The sequence below is a fragment of the Manacus candei genome, unplaced genomic scaffold, assembly GCF_025592945.1.
Source record: "Manacus candei isolate 608988 ecotype Guabito, Panama unplaced genomic scaffold, ASM2559294v1 h1tg000015l, whole genome shotgun sequence".
In the NCBI taxonomy this organism is placed as follows: Eukaryota; Metazoa; Chordata; class Aves; order Passeriformes; family Pipridae; genus Manacus; species Manacus candei.
This window is the reverse complement of record NW_026138063.1, coordinates 5,736,653-5,753,040: the sequence shown is the minus strand read 5'-3', so window position 1 is coordinate 5,753,040 and position 16,388 is coordinate 5,736,653. Positions and strand designations below refer to the sequence as shown.

The 16,388-nt window shown below is 37.3% G+C and overlaps 1 protein-coding gene across 9 annotated transcripts in view; it reads right to left on the bottom strand.

The window, feature by feature from the left end:
- Window positions 1-16,388, bottom strand: part of NLGN1 (neuroligin 1) — a 416,929-nt gene that overhangs the window by 134,951 nt on the left and 265,590 nt on the right. The window lies entirely within an intron of this gene.

Below are 16,388 nucleotides of genomic sequence, written 5' to 3'. Positions count from 1 at the left end.
AGAAAAGGTTTAAATGGTACTCACACCCCACATTTCCCAGTTGGTATTGTCAGCAGTTGTTTTGTGGCAAAACCAGGTAACATCTTAATAAGCGCATACAGCTGGAAATAAGAGACAAAATTGCCATCTCATGGCAGAGCTGCCTGGGATCATTTTAAAAAACTTTCTAGCACAGCTGGTGCTCTCCAGAGAGGGAAAGAAACCATTTTGCAGAGGTGGGGTAAAAAGAAAATTGTAAATCTGGGCTTCCTTAGAGTGTCTGTTCCTTTCACATTGTCTCTGTTCCAGCCCCACACTAACAGGGTTAAATTTTCTTACTCAACCTACTGAAAACAGTTTTCAATAATAGAAAGTCCTCTCATGAATTAATGGTCAGGTCTGTTTTCATATTTTATTCTTCTAGTTCACCTTTTCATTCTTCCTTTCCTTAGCATCAATAATAGCACAGTGCTCTCTCTGCTACCTTGCCTATCTACAGTACTGTTATTTCTTCTTTCTCTGAGGAATCAAACATAATCTGACCTCCCAGCTTTTGAATTTCAATCCTTCTACTCCATTTAATATCTTTATTTTTTTCATTGTTCTTGTTTCCATCCTTTCCTCTCACTAAAAGGATCCTCTAACATGATGTCTCAATGTTATGCTCATCTGTTTTTACACTGCAATTTTTTGAGGCTTCTAGCATATTAAAATGCTTTAAAAACCAAAGCACAGAAAAAATATTAAGTATGTCAGACAAAAAGAGCTCTTCAAATGCAACTGGTTGGCATGAACTACACAAAAGTGGTCTTGCTTACAGAAGAAATCCAAACTAAACACAACGTTGCTTTAATTTCTTGAGTTAAATTTAACTATAATTCTCAGCTTCACCTTCTAACCATCCCTCTTTGTAATGTTTACCTGGGTGTCTTTTTTTTGCACACAGATGTTGTACAGGCAGAATCAGGCAGGATTTGGGAGGAAACAATGCTTTTGGTGAATTGCTGCAGCAGACAGCTGGGGTTCCCATGGCACAGGGCTACACACCAACACGATCCCATTGCCCGAGGGTGACACCCAGTGGGTCCCTGCCAGCCCTCATCAGTCAGGGGGGGCTGTGTCAGCCCCTGCAGATTTTACAGATCCTCCGTCTTGCAGAGTCTCAACCTTCCAACCCCGATTTTTCTGGAGTTTTATCTCTTTGCATGGCGGTATTTTTCCCTTGAAACACAGATTTATTGAAATCATCCCAAGATTTAACTTTTTCATTATGTAGTTTCTTGCAACACAAAGCTTGGGCTCACAGACAACCCATCCCAGCTCAACAACATCGTAGGTTTTTTTTTCAGTAAAACAACCTGTCACACAGCTGAGCTTGACAAACTTGGCTTTGAAGGAGGAAGCCAAATGCCTGGGGCATGGGTCACGACCTGAGCTCAACATTGCTTAGTATTGCAGCCTACCTGTGTCATGAAAACCACTTGGTATTTTTGTTGTATTTATTGTTAGAAAGTTAGAAGTTTATACTTTATCAAATTCTTATTTTCAAGTATCAAAACAGACTTTCTGCTCATTTCATTCAGTAAAATCAATTTGAAATCAGCATTTTATATTGCAAGACCAAGCCAATCTCATAATATTACCACAGTATAATAACAAACTGTTGAAAGTTCCTATTGCAATCCCTACGTTGTAGTAATTAGTAACTAATGTTTTGCATTATAGCATTATTTAAATTCAATTGCTTGACAGACTTGCTGCATTATTAAACTTTTTGCTCTTGGGGCTTCTATTTTAATTTCTGGTTGTGGTGGTAGAATGTCAAGTGGCAATTTTTTGAAGTTCATTCTTACTGGTAAGGACCAGTACACCCTCACTGAGAGCAAGTTCATTTGCTTCCAGGAAAGAAGAAAATTATTAGGGTTAAATTCCCTCTGGCCTTCATTAGGGAACCGATAGGAGGTTTCAAGTTGGTAACTTTCACTGTTTAAACATATTTAACTTTAGCAATAGAAGGCAAACAACTTGAAAAGCACGATGATTATTTGTGTCCCTGTTGCACATTGCCTAAAACTGGGTTTACAAAGGGGAGTGAAAGAGCACTTTAAAAAACTGCTTTTATTCATCTCTAGTGAGGCAGTTGAAAATAAAAGACTGAGTCAATTGGTGGTGAGATCCCCAATGGGATGTAATAGAGAACTTCCAGACCTACTGACAAGCAACAGGAGGTAAATCCACAGAAAACCCAGTATCTACTGAACGCAGTGAGATCAGGTTTCACCCTATTGCTGACATTTATAATATCAAATATAAAATTAAAAACATAATAGAAATATGTAATATAAAATTAATCATAATATATTATAAATTTACTCATACATTATGCTAATTTTATACAAAGCACTTATTATACCAATCCTCGTCTAAAGGAAACACTAATTACTCATAAGGACTAGTCACAGCAATTACATGGGCCAAGATATGTCCCAGATGATGTGGTGGTTGGGAATGCCAATGGGCCCCTTGTTGTGATAATGATCCATCTTATCATTTTAGGGATAGGAAAGACCAAAGAAAACATGCAGTTTCATTAAATACAATAAATCATTTAAGGACAATAAAATTGTTAGTTCCAGAATGGTTTCCTTTTAAAATATCTCTATGGCTGTGAAGAAAACTGCAAATCCTACCTCATCTTATAAGATGGAAACCAACAGGATAAAAACTGATTTTCAGAAGATGTTTATCATGCAATGATTCACTATTCTGTACTCCTTTCATCGGGGAAAAAAAAAAAAAAAAAAGAAGAAGCTCAAATTGTATGTAATCATTTTATCTCTGTCTGTTCCTGGAGTAATCCAGATACAAGAAGACATACTCCACCACAGAACCAGAGACAAATTCCTGAAAAATATGTGTTTTAAGAGCATCCCTCCAGTTATGACTGTACATGGAGAGGTATACAGGAGAACAAAACCAGCAGATATCCTGGGTAAAAGAAAAGCAAGGAGATTGCTTTGATCCTTCAATCATAAGCTTCTAGGATGAAGGTTTTTGTTAAAATGAGCAAGTAATTTTCAGCTTTTATGGAAAACATCTATGATCAACCTTGAGATATCGCTAGGTATCTTCCCTCAACACCCCCTAGCTACATGGTGCTGCAGAGGATGAGATGCACAAGCAGCTTTCCCCTGTTCGGTCCCTCCTGTTACTATTTAAAGATATTTCTACTCTTCAGAAATTTCACTGCATTTTTTTCAAAATGCTTGCAGTTTTGTTTTGTTGTTTTTTTCTTTTCCAAAGGTGATATATTACAGATCATTTCATAGTGTAAAATCTTCCTTTTCCTTATCCCTGACTAGTCATGCTACTTCTCTCTTTCTCCCCTGGATATTTGAGACTTTACTACATGAGTAAACCAGGAACACTGAAGAACAGGAGATTCTGTAGAGGTAATCCCTTACTCAGCCTCTTCAGAGGCTCGTTAGGAACTAAGCACCAGCTCCAAGATAAAGAACTATATTGTTAGACTATTACAGAAGAGAAGAGACATTTGGACTTGTAGCACAAAATACCATGGGATTTTATATTCAACAAAGAAAGATTTAGACAACTCCTGGTAAAACAAGACCTGATGTCCACTCAGGTGCAGCAGACAAACTGCATCACCAAACTTCCAAATGAACCTGATACAGACACCCAGAACCACTCACCACCAGGGACTGGTGCTTCTTCCAGCATCTGTCAGGAGCATGAGAATAGCACTGCTGCCTGTACTGTCCATCTTTTACAGCATGGAAACCATTTCAGTTTCCAAATTTGTCAGTTTAATATTTTCCTAGGTGGTAAATCAACTTTAAGAAGATGTATATAAAGTCATAATAAATGGAGAACCACCAACATTAAGAAATGTTAAACTTGAACATAAGCCAATATGCAGAATATGCTCCTCATTAAAATTTTGGGTTTGAAGAACAAAATTTTTCTTGAATATGAGGGTGGCCAGAACTGAAATGCTAGGATTTTTCTCCTAATCTGATTTTTACCGCATCTGTTTTACTTTGAAAGAAATCCATGATGATATTTCCAGTCTCTCTCTTGCTCTCAGACTGTCTTCCCATGTGCCACTTTCAGGAGAGCCTGTTTTAATTACACTTACTGAGTATAAGCAAGATGAGAAAATACATAAAGAAAAAGGTAGATCAAGCAATTTTAGTAAATAATACAAACAAAAAAGTACATTATGAGTTACACAACTTGAGACAATTTTATGAACTTACCATTACTGTAACTTGTCTATTGTTGTTACAGTAGGAAGGATAATCACTCCAAAGACTTACCTATCCCCAGTGAAAGTGGCACTTAAGTGATGTGTAGGTATTTAAAACTTTGGTGCTATAATGTGACACACTTGCAAATCAAGCTACACAAGTGACGAAATTATTAGTCTTTCAAACTTAGAGCTTAAAAGCTCCAAGATTCTCCCTGGGCTGGGCAAAGATATAAGACACTCATGCAGCATAGGAAGAGGTGGGAAACATAGAAATTACCTAGAGAACTTCAGAGGTCACAGATACAAGACTGCTCTCTGTGGGTTATATCAGGGAAACTTGTTATTCAAAAGCCATAAAGGAAAATATTCTGTCATCTGAGACTTTCTGCAGAATTTAAAAGAAAATTTGTTTTCTTGAACAAATCAAAGAAAATAAAAAAAACTCAAGAAGCTTTTCTGCAAGAAAACAAAGAAACAAGGAAGGAGCTTCAGCATTGACACTGTTCCCTGTCAGGCCGTAGATCTGAAGCAGTAGGGTTTTTGCTGGGATATTTGCCACAGAGGAATTAGAGCATACCTAGACCTTGCAATGTGGTGCATCACTGTTTCCTGCACAATGTCATGCTAAATTTGAAGTTAGGAGCTCCACTAAGATTTTATAATATTAATTGTGTTGCTGGTTCTGTTCTCCAGAGTGAAATAACCAAATGTTCAGTTACTGTAAGGGAGACTCTCTCTGTTTGAAGGTCCTGTGCTGCTACTGCAATTCACAGTTTATCAATCTGTTCCATAATCTATACAGGACATTTTCTTAAAAATTGCCAGTGACCTATTTTTTAAATATAACACACTGTGGGTTGAAGACAGGAAGAAAGGAATAAATACGAGCAGGGGGAAGTGAAAAACCAAAGCACAAGAACAAGTAGTCTTCAATAAACACCAGCTGGCAATGAAATCAGGGTTTGAATGAAGTTCTAAGACAGCTTTTCTCTGAGTGATGGAGGTAAGAAACATAAGTAGTTTCAAAACTTGGTTGGATGCACCATTGAAGATCATAAACTTCATGAGTCAGGGTGTCCCCTTCACTTCAGTGATTTGGCATTTATCCTAAATCAAGTATTTCACTGGAAAAATAACCCTTACGCTTTATGTAACAGGAGGCAGGTTTCTTATTGATTTGAGCATTGTTAGAAATGTATGCACATGTTGTTACTTGCTAAACAACAGAATATTTGTCCTAGGCTTCAGTTCTGAAAAAAAAAAAAAGGGAAAAAAAAGAGAGGGAAAAAAAAAAGACTGAAGAAACTCAAACAAAAAAACCCTCCATTCTTGCAATGTTATCTTGCTGAAACCTTTCAGCAAAATTTAAAAACACAGCAGCTGTCATTTACCAGATTCTCCAGTACTCTTCTAAAGCCAGATAAGATGAATACCAAAATCTCTAAGGACAGTATATAAACTGCAGTATAAATGGGAAAATGTGAAACAGAATTCATTAAAATACATCAGTAGCTCTACTACCAGCTTAGAATGGATTGATTCAGGAGAAAATCCTGTGCAGAACTTACTGAACTGCTGCTGGCAGGCAGCAGAGGCTGAACATGTGCAGAAGTGATAACTGGGGAGACTGCAGAAGGCCTCGTGGCGATTTAAATGCATAGGCTGCGGACAATTCAGACTGATTCTCCACAACCATTTTTAGTGTTTTATTTCATTACCTTCTGCAGCAAATGGCTGGGAACAGAAGGGTAGCTACATTTTTTAAAAAGTATCAGTATCCTTGCTGCCTGCTCAAAAACTTGACTAAGTCAACTCATCACTTAACTTGTGTCCTTGCAAGAAAGAAGAAAACTTGTGATCATGATGTGCTTTGCCAAGGTTGCTGGCGGTAAAAGAGACCCTCAAGTCAGGGACACACAAATGCTGAAGAACTATTTAGCTTTCCTTACAATGAAACTTCCAGTCTTTAAATTCTCAGGCACACTGAGGCAAAATTATGAGTTATTCAACCAAATACCACTCAGTGAACTAATGGTAAAACAATACTTAATACCCTGAAGCCCTGAATCATTATCCCATGCCCTCAAAACCTGTGCCTTCACGACCATAATGGACTCTGGTACTTTTCCTTGACATATAAATACCCACAAGACTCTGAGTTTAGATACAGGGGTACTTGCAAAACACCTTTGATATGCTGTTTTATCCCAGCCATCTAAACATGTTAAGATATCCCAGAAAATTTACTTAAGGGGGAGTTGGGTCTGGGCTGTGTAAACTTTATCCAATCTATCTGGGTTTGCTGATTTTAAAGTCTTGCCAACAAGCAAACAGATAAATAAATCATATCCAGAGCTGATCCAAATGGCCACATCATCAAAAGTCCTTAGGGAAGAGCAGAAGGACAGCAGATGTTTTGGAAATAAAACTCTGTTAGCATAGATGTATCAACAGAACCTTCAAGTGGAGACTATGAGCTTAAATTACACACCATCCTACCTAAGACGCTCTTTGAATAAGGCAAAAATGGATTCAAATATCACCCAGCCTCATCCAAGGTAGTTTATCCAGGTATCCACCAACTGAGCCCCAAAACTGCTACCAAAACTACTGTTGCAAGGGCAGATGTGCTGCTGCAGCCAGTTCAGTCAGTGCGCAACAGCAAATCCTAACACTGCTCCCAAGAGAAATTCCTCTAATCCCCAAACAGAATGGGCAAGCTTAGTGTTGATTTCCAGGCTATAAGGCTTCTTTCAGCACTTGTAATGCAACTACACAGCCTCCAACAACGTTCTTCATTTGATGCAGCATTTCCCCCAGTGCTCCCCTCCCTACACGCAGCTCATTCCTCATCAGAGAAGAACAAACACTTCACATTTGCCACTGGCAGCAATGTTCCCCAAACTTTTTAACTGAAGAACATTAACACTAACAAAATGCAGACCATCTTCTGGATTTTCCTTTCCAACCAACTAAAAATTATACTATATTTTGAGCCATAATTCATTACTGTTGCTTCCCTTAGCCATGCTTGTTTTGCTTGCCTGGTCTTTTGCTATTTTTTTTTACATTTTATTTGCTTAGATTCTTCCACTAATTATCTTAAAATATTTTCATCTATCATGGACTCATTAGAGATGTGTCACAAGACCAGTCCTCCCATGTAAGAGGAGATATTTTTGTAAATTAGACACGCAAATGTACATGTCCTATTTAATAGCTCCTAATTCTGCATGCACAGAAGTAATGCATGCAGGCAGCCAACTAAAGCCATCAGGGTTCTGCTTCTTGGTGTTTTTCCTGTAACAAAGGCACAAAATATGATAAAGGGCTGAAATGAAGGGAACAGAGCTATGTTTTAGCTAATTATGGTTAGAAAAAAAATACAAATTCATGACTGCCATTTGTCACAGCCTTAACTTTGAATTATGGGAGGGGTAGCAAAACACCAACATGACTTGGGCATATACCAACACACCATGTTGTCACTGCCTTCTCGGAAATTTTTCTGGAGATAATACTTCTGGGAATGAAACTAATTAGTCACCAATCAACATTACCAGCCCTGTAATACTGTTCCCAGAAACAGCATTTTTCTGCAGTTGTATTTCCAGGAACGATACATGGTATGTTTAGAGAGGCAAGTAAAAAAGGCAATAGATACTTAAATATACATGAAGTCTACAGGAGCCTGGCTCTTAAGAGGTAGAGACTTTCCTAAGGCCTCTTCTTTCAAAACAACGCTTTTTGAGTATGTTTTAGTCAGAGGAAACATTACTATTGATTAAACTGATACAATTTTTATCGAACTGGGCTCCTTTGCAGCACAAAGTGAACACCATTTTTTGTTGTGTAGCATACAAAAATCAGGAAACTGTGACTGGTCTGTTTGCTTTGGTGCAATGGAGCCTTTTGCAGCTGATCTGGAAAAACAATCTATCATGCGTCCTTCACCTACATGAACAAAGACCTTCCCTGGTTTCATGAATCGTGTTACAGGATTTGGACCCAAACAGCAGTTTCAGAGGTAAGCAGGAAGGTATTAGGATACTTAAAAAGCAGCTAAACAGGTTACAGATGTTGATTTTATAGGGAATTAGGTCCATAACTTGGTTAGGTGCCTTATGAAAATCCAACCTGCTGCACAGTTAGATGCTCAGGCAAGAGCAAATGTGGTTCTTGATTTTCAATAATTAAAGCTACTGTGTAAGTTCCCAAACATTTTACTATTTCACAGCATCACAGAATATGCTGAGTTGGAAGGGACCCACAAGGATCAAGTCCAACTCCTGACCCTGCACAGGACCATCCCCAAGAGTCACACCACATGCCTGAGAGTGTCATCCTTGAGCTCTGTCAGGCTTGGTGCTGTGACCACTGCCCTGGGGAGCCTGTTCAGTGCCCAACCACCCTCTGGGGGAAGAACTTTTTTTTAACATCCAACCTAAACCTCCCCTGACACAACTTCAGGCCATTCCCTCGGGTCCTGTCACTGGTGACCACAGGGCAGAGATCAGTGCCTGCCCCTCCTCTTCCCCTCAGAAGGAAGCTGTAACTGCAATGACATCTCCCCTCAGTCTTCTCTTTTCCTTGCACAAACTTAGATATTACTTCCAAGTCACAACATCTAAATGCATTTTCCTAACCAGATTTCTGCAGCTGCTTTTTTCTGCCCCATGTACTCAGACTGTGATCTGACGGGGGAACAGTGCTTAGAGAGCAATGAATTTAGTTCAACCGCTAAAGATTAAGGTGAAAGTCACTGTACTGTAGCATATTCACGGTCACTTAAAATCAGCTGAAGCATTCCAATTAGCACTTATGTTAGAATATGGCATGGATGCTAATGTAAAATGAATCCTTTACAAGTTTAGATGGATTTCCTCAAATAGATATTGTCATAGATTTTCTTGTTAAAGCAAATCTAATTGCAACTTTGGGAAGAGGAATATACCGTGAAATAGATATCTACATTAAAAAAATTAAATGGATTACAGTATTAACTACCTCATCAGGTAGATTGGGGGGAAGAGGTTGTTTTTAAGCAGTCTGTAAAGGTAAAATGGAATTTATACAATTTATCATCCTTTAAAAGAGAAAGATAAAACCTGTTTATTTCTTTTTTAGCAGATACTACTGTTGAACTACTTTCAAAGTTGAACCAATTTTTTAGTTTCATGACTACAATACTTAAAATTTGGTACAAGCAAAAATATGTAAATTTTGCTTCATTCAGTATTTTTTACAGGGAGAATCAACAATAAGTACAATTTAGAATGATAAAATTACTAATTGACTCAAATTATGCACACTGGCTTCGTAATTTGGAGAAATGATCATTGGGTACCTTAATACCTTTACTTGATTCCAAAGGGAGGTTGTAGCAGTGGTAACCTCAGAAACTCTGTGCCAGGCTTGAAAGGAAACCTGCAGAATGCATGTGCTAATTTTCATGAGGGCAATGAGAATTTACTCATTTGAATCTTGGCTTTAGTTTAAGGCTTATTGGAAGATCAAAATATTTTGGGTAATGTGCTTGGCTGACGTTCAGAAGGCATCCTTTCCACATCATTGCTTCCTTTACTGACCACAGTCCAATAAAAACCTCAGCAACAAGAAGAAAGTGGAAGCAACCAAAGCTATCAGTACTTTATTTCTTAGCCTATTTAAAGAATGTGGAGAATATTTGATTGAACTTCTGTTGTTTTTACTAGCAGTGACTATGAAGAGGCCAAAATGTTTTGGCATTCATTAGACAATACAATGTTGCCAAAATATGGTATCTAGAAGACCTATCAAATGTTAGAATTAATGGAATATGTGTTCAATGCTCTTTTTTTCCCCCCTTTCACTTAGAATTTCTGCTGTCTTTTCCCTTTGTGCTTGTTAGGGAAAAAGGAAGGACCAACATGTTTTAAAGATTATTGGCTCTGCAGCCTGGAAAAGAAGGTTTCTGTGATACAGATAGATAGCAATGACAGCTCACTTTCCAAATTTTATTCTTGCCTGTTCATGGAGACCTGTAAAGAGGAAAACATACCTATGCCATGTCCCTTTCCTGATGTGCTGTGGGCAGACTTTGACCATACTTAGCAAAATGAGCCCACAAACAAAGGAAAAAAAAGCCCTGAACAGTAAATCTTTTGTCAAAGACATTATTGCCCTCATGCTTCAAGAAGCCTCGTAATATTTTTACCTTCACAAATTGTCTCAAGTGTCCGTCAATCAAATTAACATAAACATGGCTTTAAGTCAACCTTCTGGCTATTTTGGGATAGAGAACATGAAATACTGAAAATTATGAACAGATTGAGGATTGTGAGTGTCTGTTTTTCTAGCTATTTTATTTTCCCTTTAGTGATGATCTTTATTTCCCTAGTTCTATTCCTTCCCTGATCTGCAAGGAAATATAGCACGAGGAAAAGCATGTGTGCCATTTTTCTGATCCTTTAAAAGGGTTTATTTATTGAAATTATTCTTTAAAATGTAAAGAAATATATGTATCAACTACTAATAACATTTTCTAATAGGACTGGAAATGTAAAAAGAAACCTATCCCTATCAAATTCTATTATCTATGCAAGATGGCTCAGGAGTATATATATTCAGATGTGACATATACAGCACCAGAAACTAGTAAATTACCAGATAATTATGAAGAAACAGCCTACAGATTTGATTATAGATATGAAGCCTCTTTTAAGATTTTTAAGCTTATTTTAAGCAATGTTGGATTATGTGTCTACACAGTTATTTCCAGAGCTGAAGGAGAATTAACACAGTATTTTTTATTTTTTTTTTTAGTACTGCTCTCTGTGAGAATGCTGCTCCACATTTCCAGCTCGAGCTCCACTGAAATGCTAATGGTGAATTGTCATTAGATGTCAAGAAGGGGGGGTACATCTGTCAGGCAGAAGGATCATAACAACCTTCGTGTCCGCTGGATCTGGACCTGCATCAGGATCTGGTGCAAGGCCAGGAGCAGCTATTCTGCCAAGCCCAGAGGAGAGGTTTCTGGCTAAAACTTGCCAGCATGAAATCAGCAAAACTGGAATGAGAAGCATGAGCAGTAACGGGAGGATGGTGGCCACGGCTTGAGCGAAGCTGGCGGTGTTGAATTGTACCTGTTCCCTGTGCCTGCACTGGTGAGTGGGAAGTCTTACATACTGTGCACTTAGAGTCTGGAGAACAGAGCATTACCCTAATTACTGGCTTTAAACAATATTTTGTTTGATTGGAACTGTGCTAGAAATCTGAGCATATATTCGTGGGGGCAAGACCACTGAATTTGCTGCAATATATTTCCTCGCTTTTCTTCAAGGGAATGAAAATACAGTAATTCATGTTAAGATCCTCAAATGACAATAACCAAATACCCCCAAGATTAATAACTGCCACAAACAACTTGCCAAAGAAAGTCATTCAGCTAATGCTACATAGAATGCTTCTGCCAATCTGCTGAAGAAAGAAGCACAATTTGGAGATTGTTTCGTTTACTCAGTGTGAGTATATTTAGAAAAGGTCCTGGGCCAGAAACAGAGATGACAAATGGAGGTGTAAATTATAAACTAGTAAATAGGAAAAAGACAGAGTAAATTGCCGTAAATTGAGGAAAAAAAAAGTAATTTAGAACCTTAACTTCTGAAAATGGTTGTGACATGGAATGTGAGACCAGAGATGGTCTTCTGGCATGGTGTTGAGAAAATTTCAAACTAGTACTACAATTCTTACTCATGTATCTCTCTAGCTGGAAAATTACATATTTCCACAATTTCCAAGTGAACATTTAGAGATTTATGAAAGTACTTACCAAAGACTTGTACGCCTCAACAGCCACACAATTTATTAGATCAAAATTGCAAACATGCAAAATGCTCAGCAGAATGCAAATATACAGGGTATGTGCAAAAGGAAAAAAATTAAATGTCTAAAATTGAACTAACAGCGCTGTAAACTTTAGAGTACAATTTTTTTCAGTACAGACTCAGCTTTTAAGGAAACAGACATGTCACTTTGACAATATAACTATGCACATTTTAACCAAAGCTTAATAAAAAATAAAAGAATTTGTATTCAGTGAATAATAATGGGAAAGTATTACATTTATTTAATCCCTCACACAATGGAGCCAATGTGCCTACCAATTGGGCTATTCACACATCAACTGTGTTTAATGGTTTCCTGTTAATATACTGCAGTAATATAATGAAAGCCCAGCAATCTCTCAGCCCAAGCATCCATGTTCCTCTACTGTCATCAAACTGAGCAGGAATTGAGTCACTCAGGAAAGTACATTTGACTTTGAGGGTTTAAATTTTGATTATCCCGCCACTTCTCAAATATAGATGTCAAGTCCTCTGTCATTCACCTTTACTTAAAAGGTGGGAGGCAGTAATAGATCTTGCATTTTAGCAGTTTAGAAATGATACCATTCTCACAAGAATTAATTAGAAAATTGTGGTGCATTTCAACAAAAACTGGATCTGGTGATTTTTGCAATGGTCTTTTGGCACAAAACTGATTTTCTGAACACAAAAGACAATAAATCTTCAATAAATTCATAAATTTTCATTCAGAAAACTAGAAAAATTGATGAAGCAAAGCCTTAGCTCATACACATTCAATTTTTTAATTGTGTGTTTCACTAACCATAAGCCATTTAACTAATAAGCAATTCAGAAACCTGTCAAAGGAAAATTTGTAACTGTATTGTATTACAGGAAAAATATCAGTTCAGGGGAACATGTGCAGCATACAACAGGCAGGTATCCTGATACACACCTTATTCCTACAGTATTTCAAAATAAAGCGAGTCCAGAGCACATGATACTTTCAGGTGTTTCAAAGCTTTGTGCTTTACACTGACTACATGGAATAGGTACCACATAGTCCAAAGAATTCTTGGTTTGATTGTATCAACAGGTATTTTAGATGTTACACAGAAACAATTACTTTTCTTGGACTAAAGGATTATCATGCAAATCTGTCTAACAAAAAAATTCCTCTGAGCCAAGATTATTACCAAAAAAAGAAAGCCCCCTGCCAAGTCACATTCTATCTCCTGTCTCCCTCTCTACAGGGAGAACAGACATCCTCTAGTGGTCTCTACAGCCAAAGGTGCCCTAGAGTCACATCACAGCCTGTGATAGCTCAAATAAAGAAAATTCCAATCCACTGAATATATCACACATCAAGCAGTACTGCTCTCCTCCACTCAAGGAGATGAAAAGCTCGGTGTAGATGTGGCTGATGGTGAACAAAGCTTTAATTAGCGAGGCAGAGACGCTGAACTTCAGTAGATTCTAAATGATGTGTTTGATTCTTAAATACCGAACTGACTTGCAAGTTCTTGAGTTCATGCTTGAGTACATCACAAGGGCCTTTTCATGTAATTTAAGATTCACTCAAGCAGCAGCATCTCACTACAGTGTTCTCCAACACAGAATCATAGAATGGCTTGGGTTGGTGTCAGCTAACATATTAACTAACTTCATTTTCTTCAAAGTCTTACTAGTATATGTTACCAACAGTGCTGTGCACACAGGAGGATATAAAATGGAGCAATTTTGGTATAACTCTTTGCAGAATTTGACCCAATTCATGCCAGTAACAATGGTTTCTAATTTGAGTTTCTTTTAGAAGAATGACTCTCTAGAAAAACTCAACAAATCTGTTGTCTGTATTTCAGTAAAGTTATATCTGTCCACTTTAATCAATTAAACATTCTCATTCACTTTATCCAAGTTTGCCCAAGATACTGTGTATGTGCTAATTTATGTCCAATGCCACTCTTATGCATGATTTATGAAATTTAAAAATAACTCATCATACTTGAAGCCTAATGGGTTTGATCTGAATTTACTAATATAAATTAAATGTGTCCTAGCAATAATTTTACATTATTAACTCAAGTACTGCTCAAAATTATGTCACATGGGAAAAATGACATGTTTATAACCTGCTGCACCATCTACTGACCAAAAGATACTACAACAGACAGAAAAATACCACACAAGTCAAAGAACATACTAAACAGAATAATAGGAGTATATGTGATAGGTTGGTTTCTCTAAGCTGCAGTGCTGATGACCCTAATACTCTGGACCTTGTTGCACTGATACTGTAGACAGTACCTATATGTAGGGTATAATTGCTTGAAGTTCTATATGGCAATAAGTACAGTGGAGGTTTGGGTTTGTTGCCTTTTTTTTAATATTTACTGAGTTGCACAATGGCTAACTGTCCATAAACCCATTTTAGGAATTATTCATTGGATCTTTAAGGTATAGCTGTCATACAAGACAAGCTTTCCAGGCAGAATAGCTGAAATGTCATCTTTTCATTGTATATAGGTCATACATCAAAACAAAGTTGAGATTTCCTTGGTGACACCAAAAGCCATCAAAAATAGCTGCAGGATGTCTCCTACTTATTTACATATTTTAACAAAAAAAAGAAAAAAAAAAACAAGAAAAAAGAAAAAGGCTATTTATCCATTGGGCCTGGAGATCCTCCTGCTCTATTAAACTTCACAATTATTCATTGTAACTGCCTCACTTTTTTTAAACAAGTATAGAAAAACAAGTCAAGACACTTTTCTCACTAGGAAGGAAGATAAATACTGCAAGCCCAAACTGTCTGTAGCAATATGTTGTAACTACAGATGAGTATTTTTCTTTTCCAAATGATTTCTGAAAAGATGCAGTAGCACATGACACACTAAAAAGGTACTATTCCCTATTTATAGAACACCAACATAATTGCAACACAAAGAATGCACTTATTTCCAGCTATGTGTATACAAGGAAGAGACTAGAAAACTGTAAGGCAAAAAGAGATCTGCAAAAGAAGTAACTATGAAAACAGAAAGAATAATTTATGAAATAAGAGTATAAGAAATAATATGCACAGCTTGGCTATTCAATTACTAAATGGACTCTTACTGCCTACGAGTTTTTCAAGGATGGAAACAGGAATGAATTGCAAGGGGATTTTGTTAGTATTAATGACTTGAGGAAAGAAGAAAAAAGCCTAAGTGTAACACTTTGTATTTTTCATTTATAAGCAATCCTAGGCCCTTTAAATGCTATACGTCTTGCTGGTGACTTTCCATAAGGATTACCAAACAGGCGTGTTTTTTTTCTTTTAAAACATCACCTTGCTATACTACAAGTGGAATGTTATGACTCTAGGTTTGTTATGCATTTCAGTTAAAACTCAGGGAAAAAAAAACATGTAATTGTATTGAGTTTTCAATATTTTAAATAGGAAAATGAAGGTAAAAGAGGAGAGCAATGGTATAAATTATTGAAAAACTGTAGCGTGAAGGATCTTGACTTGTAACTTTCTGATCCAATCCTGAATTCACAACACTTCTGTCAGTAAAGTGAAAAGAAAAAGCTTTTTAAGCACTTGACAAGGGCATCCACCCTTTCTGGAGCTGATGGAAACCCGTGTGTATGTGGCTACACACAGTACTACAGGAGCGATTAACGAGGCTCAGCTAAACAAATTCTGCAACAACAAAACCATCAACTAACGTTTAAATAGTTTGGTTAATAGTCAGGTGAGAACAATTCATTCCCTCCATGACACAGAGACACTACCAAGAACTGGACAGATATCATCAAATGCATTTTTTCCTCTCTACATGGTCTGGATAAATCCTGTTCTTTATAGCTGGAGTAAGTGACAAGAGACCTAAAATCACACAACCCACAAACAAACAGGGGAACTCACAGACAGGCTGCTCTGGATAGCAAAATTATTACACTAAAAAAAAGTTATTAAAAATTTATACAAGTGTGCCATTGGGAGCACATACAAGTGCATCAGGAGCAGAAAGAAATGATAGAACTTTCCTATTCAGATCTGAATTTTTGTCAGACTGCAAAACCAAATCAATAAGTACCAGGAGTTGGAGAAGGATTTGCCTTACACTGTTCAGAGGTACAGAGTGTACAATCCATATGGTGACCTAACTTGAAAGCTCATGGTGCCCAAAATCTTCTGAAAAAGCCAGATGATGCTCCAATATATCCATATTACTCCTTTTTCCTCTTGCTCCCCCCTCCTTAGGGGCCTTCATGCAGCCTAACTATCCAAGCTGAAGTTTTTTTCTTCTATATCCATTGAA